The sequence below is a fragment of the Hesperophylax consimilis genome, chromosome 4 (assembly GCF_061612785.1).
Source record: "Hesperophylax consimilis isolate HC1 chromosome 4, BYU_Hcon_1.0, whole genome shotgun sequence".
NCBI classification, from domain to species: domain Eukaryota; kingdom Metazoa; phylum Arthropoda; class Insecta; order Trichoptera; family Limnephilidae; genus Hesperophylax; species Hesperophylax consimilis.
The window spans coordinates 562,991-571,829 of NC_142839.1; the positions used below are offsets into that span (position 1 = coordinate 562,991).

Genomic DNA, 8,839 nt, shown 5'->3' on the forward strand with positions numbered 1-8,839 from the left:
AACTTTAATCGGTGGTGGGGGTACCCGCATTTTCGTTTCGGTCATGAGTCGGTTTTACTCCGGTCCTCGAAATTGCATGACGCGCGTAAAGAAGTTTCACTTCAAAAAATCTTCCTCTTTCGGCCCGCCCGCTCACAGTTAGTAGTGTCATTCATACGAATTAGAAAATTTATTCACGTGGTTTAATTTTATTTATTTGAAACCTTGGGAGAAATGGGTATTAAAATTAAAAAAATTAAATGTATAAAAAGATCGCCCCCGGGTGGGCTCGAACCACCAACCTTTCGGTTAACAGCCGAACGCGCTGCCATTGCGCCACGGAGGCAGACACAAGAGTCGCTGCTGATTGTAATCACTAATCACTAATCACGCTCCAATGTCAATGCCACTAACTTGCCGCTACCGCTACCGCTGCCGGACCGATAATATTGTTATTAAATTAGACCGAGACGTGATAAGGCGCCTTATCTAATACAACAAATTCAAATAACCTACAGGTATGCGCAGCTCAGATTCAGAATTATGAAAACAATCAACCAACTTAACTAACCATCACGCCGTTTCCCCGCAGGGATATAATACATACGTGCACGAAAAAATGAGTATTGCTAATTTATTAAGAATCTCTTCAAATTATTGGTAATTACGATTAAAAACGGGATTGCAGGCCTTTAACGAATGAATTTACAGGTTTCCTGATAAAATTTTAGTAAGCTGTGAATATATTGTCACGATGTCGAAACAAGTGTACACGAAAATCCGAATATTTTCGTATTTCGTTATCATAAATGCACGTGCTTTTGTTACGCACTAATTCAGTAATTAATTCAATATGGAATTATTAGACGGGGGGCCATACAAAAATATTCTAACCCCGATCAAAGTGGTCCAGAAGCTAATAATCAAAGTAATTCTAAAAAAACCCTCCACATATCCAACAGAAACGCTATTCGCAGATTTAGGGATGCCTCGAGTAGAGGATATCTTCAAGAAAAATGCAGTTATCCAAATTTTCAAAGATAATATCATCAAAAATTTTGAAACCCACCTATCAAAAAGATATCAATACAACACCAAAATACCAAAATTTAATACCAAACTAATGCTAAACATTATTTATAAATATCTATTTGGTTATAAAGTATTTGAATAACCTTCAGATTGAAATAAAGAAATTAAAAGAAATCAACAAACTGAAACTCAAACTGAAGTTATACTTGTCAGGAACTAAATAATTGCCCGATTTTCCCTTTCATTATATTTATTATCAGTCTATATTCATCTCTACTTTATTTAGATGTTTCTAATTACTCTCTTAATTGCTAAATTTATAGTTTGTAACAGAATCCTATAAACACGTACACATATATATGATCCGGAAGTTTCAATTGTTCATATTACTACTTATAATACTTACTTACCTATTGCATAATGTTATTCTATTTTATTTATAATTAGTGTAACTCGCTCACAAAGCACAACAACTAGTTTCTTCTTTGGTGAGATTGCGATTATAAATATATTTTGTACCGATATGTAATTTATATAAGACCACTGTACCCACTTATATTAAATTTTTTAAAATGTTTTTCCACCACGATAAATGGATCTTTGAAAAATCCATTTAATTGTAATAAATTATCAATCCTATGTTGCCAGGCGCGGCTAAAAAAATGGCCGATCATATACATATAAATAAAACGGTTCCATGATAACTTAACCCAGTTAATAAAGTTTTTGTTTCATAACTTTCCATGAATTTATATAACTTTTTAAAGATGTGATGAATGATCATTGTGATGATTTATCCGGTCACCAAATAAAACATTTTATATATTTTCCATTATTCAGAAAATATTCACTGGCGGTGCCATGTCAGTTCGTTTTCCAGAAATTGTTTCATTTTTAGATTCATTGCATCTAGGTTTTGTATAGCAAGTAATTTTAATTTATTATCAGGAGCCCTTGAAAATGAGCATTTTTCCTAGAGTCACCAGCGACACCCAGATTTAGTCACACCTCCGCGCGGAACAAACTAAGAACAGAGACTTTAAAACACCGCAAGAACTTCCCCGTTTGTCAGAATGTTTAACATTCCGAGCACACATATAATACACTGGAGCATACTAGGTAGCAGGTAACGGTACCTAGTTCCCTCTATGTGCCTTTAATTAAAGCTGTATTTAATACGAGCTCAGGCGTGAGCGCAATATATTACACTCTGGCAAATTATGTTAACACTTTAACACTTATTTGATCAGACATGTCTCGAATTGTGCTGCCGTCCTTAAGTTAGTAGGTGCGTTATCTCAAAGAAATTAATCATGTCAACAAACTACGGTATAACAAGTAAATAAATCAACCACGCACATAGAAATGTTAAAATAGTGAGTTATCTATGAAAGTTTCGTTACTGGGCATCAAACGAAGATCGCGAAGGTAGTTTCCTAAATATGTATATGAGATTAAAACTTTCTTTGAGATAAAATAAATTAAAAAAAATTGAAAATATTGAAAATATTTCTGTGTTTTTCATTCACTATTTAAAATTTCGTCTACGCGATTCGATTATTAACAGGAATTGCAATCATTTTTCTCATCTCATGCGATGTGTACCAAAATTAAGAATCTCAGTATTAAACAAATGTATTTTTATCATCTAATTTAAATACCATGTTGAAGTTTTTGGTTTTTTGTTTACTCGTCAATCGTAATGTGACAATTTCGTAGCGAAACCAATTAAGGATTTTTAAATTCAGTAAAATGGTCTAAACTCGAACGGTTAGTGGCGGGGCGCGTATTGTCAAATGTTTTCAATTCGGTTGTCGTTCACATGTTTTATTTATTGGTGTGGGTTCCGATGACGTCAGAATTCTTCCGATTGATATCCAGTTAGTCTTTTTTCGCCAGAATTCCTTACGGGAATGGTGGATTTTCGGTTATGGCGTGAAGAAATATACTTTACGTTGATGAGGAAAAATGAAACGACCTCCTCGAGATGTGTTGTTCGCGTCGAACGCTAAGGTCTCGCCGAACTGCCAAAGGGGCAGAGTGCCCATCACAAAAGAATTTTGCATCAAAGAGATCATAATATCTACTTTCAATGTAAATATGCCCAATAACTAGTAGGTAAGCCAGTTTTTTATAGTTTGTTACAGGCGGTTAGGAAATCGCCCGACGATAAAATATTGGTAAGTAGATACTACATAATGTCCAAATAAATTTTAAATTCGTAGATTAATTGTTTGCGCCACGCACGTTGCACATAGATAGGCACTTGATAGGGTTAAATTCAATACAGTAGGTACTTAAATGTTATGACTTATCTGTTACGATAATATCATGTACATGGGATACACAGGATAATAACATACCCACGTTACTAGGTACGCTGTATAACAGTTTTCGGAAGGAAATTTTCCCAGGCAAAAAATAACGAGTTTGTTTTATTAAGTCCATCGAACACAGGCGTTTAACCCGCGGTAAACATGCCCGAAAAATGTGAGTCGTAAACAAAAGCTATCGTGTGCCGTAATAATTTTTACGCCATACATCTGTCTGAAAGGGTTCGCATCATAACTAACGGATTGAGATACAAAACAATCGCACGCCTCAACTCGGTGATCAGGCATTTTAAATTTCATCAATGTTGTCGAAGGCTACATGACATTGGTATGGGCAGTCAAATATATGTATATTTTATTCGTTTACAGATCCTCTAATGAATTTAGTTCACCATTCACTGTAGCTCTCTGCGCGGGGATTTAAAATTGTTTAAAGTTGTCGAAGGCTACATGAAGAACATTGGTATGGGCAACCAAATCATGTATATTTTTCCCTAATGAATTTAGTTCACCATTTACTGTAGCTCTCTGCGCGGATATTAAGAATTATTTTAGTAGGTAGCTTCATAACTAATACAATTTCTAATGTTTAAACTGATTTTTATTGTAAATTTGAGATTTATAAACTTGCATAACCCATTAACCAGTCAGAAAATGCCCATTGCAAGGTGAAACCGGTCCGGTCAAGAATACGGAAATAAATTCACATATTTAAAAAAAGGCTGTACCTATTGGGGTCTAGATTTTTTATAACCTTATTTAATTTTTGTTAATTAATTTTTATAACCTTAAATAATTGACGGCCTTGGCGGTTGAGGGGTAACGCTCTCGACTAGCAAGCCGGAGGTCGCGGGCACAAATGCCGGCGTACGGATTGTTATTATTACTGTGTTATTTCACAATTTATTAATTTGAAATAATACACAGTATATTTGCGACACGAGTGGAATATTCTCACAGTATGGCCCTGGTGTAAGACCACCATTTCAGAGCTGAAACGTTGCTTGAAATGGCTTCTAGCGTATTTGGTGACCAGATCTGAATAACTAGATGGTTCCCCACTTTCCTCTTCCCCACCTCCTTCCTCACCCAATACCTTCAGCCGCTCAACGTACCCCAATTGGGGATGCCACTGGCTCCAGACGGTTGGGAGCAATTGGGTCTTTTGTGCGGTTTCATAATTTTTATTATTTCTAAAATTCTTCTTCAAAATAGCATCCTAGACAACAATACCTAACTAATATGGATTAAAGAACAAAAAAGACAATATTTCCAAAATTCTATAATAAAAGAATAAAACATATACACGCAACACAAAAAAAATATATAAAACACTCAACACGCACAAACACATAAATCATTATAAATGCCGATTTCCATTCTCTTTTAATATTTTTATTTAAGTGTGAAAATTAAATTTTAATTTCTAATCTTTATTTTAAGTTTAAATTTATCTTTATTTTAATGTTGTTTTTTTGTTTAAATGTAAAAATTCGTATATTTTAAAATGGGGGCCTCAGCACGGGTAAATAACCCAGTGAGGCCAACATTACTGAATTAAGATATGAAATACTGTAAAATAATGTATCAATATAAAAATAAAATAAAAATAACCGAAAGAATTTAATATTATATTGTAGTCTTTGTTGTTATTTGGGTACAGAAGAGGAATTACATACATACTCGTACGTAACTTTGAAGCAACTTAAATGTAGGTATATTTTGTAAATATTATCATTAGGTACTCTGTGGGTAGTTTAGTTAGTTTGATTGTTTATAGTAATTTTACTTTAGCTTTATCTTTTAAGCTAACTGTGAGCGCTGAGTAAATTATAACTTTTTATAGCCAAAATATTGTTGTAAAATTTCACCTGTATGCATTGTCTACATTCCAAATATTGTTGAATATATACCCACTTGTGTTGAAACTAAGTTTCAAGTTAGCGTGGTTCCATTTGACTTTGAAAACAAAATCCTTTAATATTATTTTGCACTTTATATAACTAGTGGTGATATGACAACTAATCAGAATGACAATTCAACACACCTTCGAAAAGTGATATAAAGTATTGAAACAAAAAATGATTAAATAGGTTAGGTTAGGTTTGTATATTTTTTCCTCGCTTTTAATGACTTTATATCACTTTTTAAAGGTGTGTTGAATTGTCACTGTGGAACCCTTGACTTACTTTATCCAGTGTTTCTGACATTATTTGGAGTAAAAATGTAATCGACATTTTAGTCCCAAAACCAAACCATTTTTTTATATTTCATGCGTATTCCAACCCTACGTGTCCTATTACTACTGATTTTTTATTTTTTAAGTTGATCAAAAAAAAACTAAATTTAATTTTTTACTTCAAATATTGTCATATTCACCGTTAGTCATGTACGTCCCTCAACACCGGTATGAAATACCAAAATATATTTTTAATATGACACCTCACACGAGCGCCACTGTCATTAGAGTGCAAAGACAGGGGAACTATATCGTAACCTAGTCCAGTCAAGATGTACATCCGTGCTTGCAAAAGGTCCAGTCATTCTGAATTTTTTATATGTTGTTAGGACCTAAACCAGTATTAAAAAAAAAATTTTGCTACTTCGAAAGTGCTGTGCGAGCGGCGGTGGACCTAAAAAACCAGGAAATTTTCGGATTTTTTTCAGTTTTTGCTCAATATCTCAGTAAAGGAAGGGTTTGACCGGTGTAGTCAGTAAACACACTTTTAAAGTAGACTAAATTTGCTATAATTTAAGACCAAAACAAGCTATATAGAGCCATTGGTTTTCAAGATACATTTCTTCAAAAATAGGCAATTTTTTCCAAAAAGTGAAATTTTTTCGAAACGGTCACTTATTTTGTAAAATAATTTCTAAAATACGCATCTCACGTCAAATATTGTATGAAATAAAGTTGTTGTAAATTTAATAAGCTTTTATTTGAAACTAGATTGATATCTGTAGACTAAACGGTTCTCTCAAAAATGGCAGATAACCAAAAACAGTCATAAGTGGGTTTTCGGTGAAATGCAAATAAACTGTTCTCGCGTCTTTTTATGGTTTTATTGTGATGTGAAGTAAATCCATTAATCTTCGTGAGTTTATCCTAGGGTTATAATATTATTACGAATATTTCAAATTTCAAGTACCCATTAGTACCTATACCCATGGTTACCCATATGAATGGGCACGCATATTCACGAGCTGTTCGAGCCCACATTTTGGCAAACCTCACACTGGCCAGCATTGTTTTTATGAGGTTGACATAACTCCTGAGGAGCGAGACGAGACTGAAAAATTGCTGCGAGACACTGAAAGGTCTCTCACTATATCAGCAGAAGAAATTGATACCTACCAAATACTAAAGGCAAAATTTAAAAGTGCCTTGGAGAAAATTAAAGCGAATGGTCTAACATCACAGTTGTGGGTCCAATACTTTCGTATGACCACTTTGATAAAACTATTCATCCAGGCAGAGTGTGCTGGTGATTGGAACCTTCATTTGTACACTGTCCACAAGATGCTCCCTTTTTTCCACGCAGCTTGACATTTTTTGTATGCTAAGAGCGCGCACCTCTATCTTCAGGATATGATGGCTCTATAAGATCGGATGGATAAAAGTGAATACGACATGTTCACAAAAGGATCCTTCACCATTTGCCGGTCTGACAAGTTTTGGTCTGGGTTGTGGTCAGACCTAACAATTGAGCAGAAGCTGATGCGATCCATGAAAACCTACGGTGGGTTGACCCAAGGAAGAGGAATCTCCGAAAGTGTTCTGGCAAGGTGGACAACAGGAATGGTGTTTATGTTGAACATTTGTGAAGAACTGGAAAGTTTTTGCAGCTTATCATATCATACTGGAGAGCAGCATGTAGACATGAGACCTTCTCGAATCATCCGAGATAATAGTGATGTGGAAAAACTAAAAAACTGGTTTGCTCTCCACCCTCCATTTCCCAAAACTGACAGTTTAATTTCTATCAGTAGTGGTTTACTGGCAGGTCCTGAAATTAATTGCCACACAGCCCAGAGAGTTGGATCGGAAGGAGTAATGAAAATTGTGGGGAAAATGTACGACAAGGTAGTAATATAACGGAAAAATAAAGTTACCACGCTGGCATCGATCACCTCAACCGTTAAACTGCCGGACAAAAACAGAAGAGTGGCTGTGGATCCGCTCACAATTTTTCAGCGAGTGTGTATTGCAAAGAAATCTGAACAGGATTTATAGGATGACTTCAAATATGAGTTGGCCCCGTTCCCGACGTCTCTGTTCAATGAACAAGGGATGCGCAAGGGCACAAAATCTACTCTGTACTCTGCCTTCACTCCTCTTTCCAGCCACACGCCGATAGATGCCAGCACTCACGTCACTTTGGATGTTGGCTACCTCTTGCACAAGGTCGTGTGGCAGCGGAAAAGCACGGTTCGAGCACTTTTGGCGCGTTATACCACCTACGTCCGAAACCACTTTGGGAAGAACGTCTCCATCGTTTTTGACGGCTACCCCGAAGATGCTACCAAAAAAAACACCAAAACAGCGGAACAAATCCGGCGCTACGCAGCTCATTCCAGCTACGAATTGACTTTCGATGAATCCACAGTAATTCAAATTGCTCAAGAGCATGTTTTGGGCAATGAAAACAATAAGAGACGCCTTATAACTCTTCTCTGTGACGCCTTTCAGAAGGAGGGAGTAGAAGTGGCTGTTGCCGAAGAATATGCTGATCGAGAGATCGTCATGATGGCGTTATCAAAAAGAGCAGATGCCGATCGGGTCGTCATAGTGGGAGAAGATGCGAACCTGCTCGTTCTTCTCAATGGTTTAGGCGCTGAAGAGACAAACGTCTATCTTCAGAAGAGCACGAAGGGTGAAGCTGGTTGCTGTTACTACTCTACGACCTCCTACAACAACCATGACTCCCGACAATTACCAGGAACGGTACTATTTACCCACGCGTTTGCCGGGTGCGATACCACCTCAGCACCGTTTGGCCAAGGAAAGACCAAAATCAGCACACTTCTGAGCAAGAGTGAACCACGTGCTGAGCAAGTGGAGGTCTTCCTTCGGCCAGACTCTACCCCACAAGCCGTGAGTGAAGCAGGCATTAAGTGCTTCGTGGCTCTATATGGGGGTGACATCGCTAGGGATACTTTGGATTTTCTGAGGTATAAGACGTTTGTCACTTCAACAAACATAAACCTCGCCCGTTTGCCACCGACGGAAGATGCTGCAGGCCACCATGCAGCAAGGTGCTACCTCCAAGTGCAGAAGTGGCGGGGAGTCAACTTGAATCCCACTGAATGGGGGTGGAAGCTGTCTTCTCAAGGACTCACCCCCATCCCCACCACGATGGATCCCGCACCTCCTGCCCTTTTGCGAAAAGTTTCGTGTAAATGCAATAAAGGATGCTCTGGGAGCTGCTCGTGTAGAAAGGCTGGGCTCCACTGTTCAGTCCTCTGTCAGTCATGCGGTGGCAAATTTTGCATTA

General features: G+C 37.0%; 1 non-coding gene across 1 annotated transcript; it reads right to left on the bottom strand.

The window, feature by feature from the left end:
* Positions 1-253: 253 nt before the first annotated feature.
* On the bottom strand, positions 254-325 carry TRNAN-GUU (transfer RNA asparagine (anticodon GUU)). Its single transcript has one exon. It is a non-coding gene; the product is annotated as a tRNA-Asn (tRNA).
* Positions 326-8,839: the final 8,514 nt, after the last annotated feature.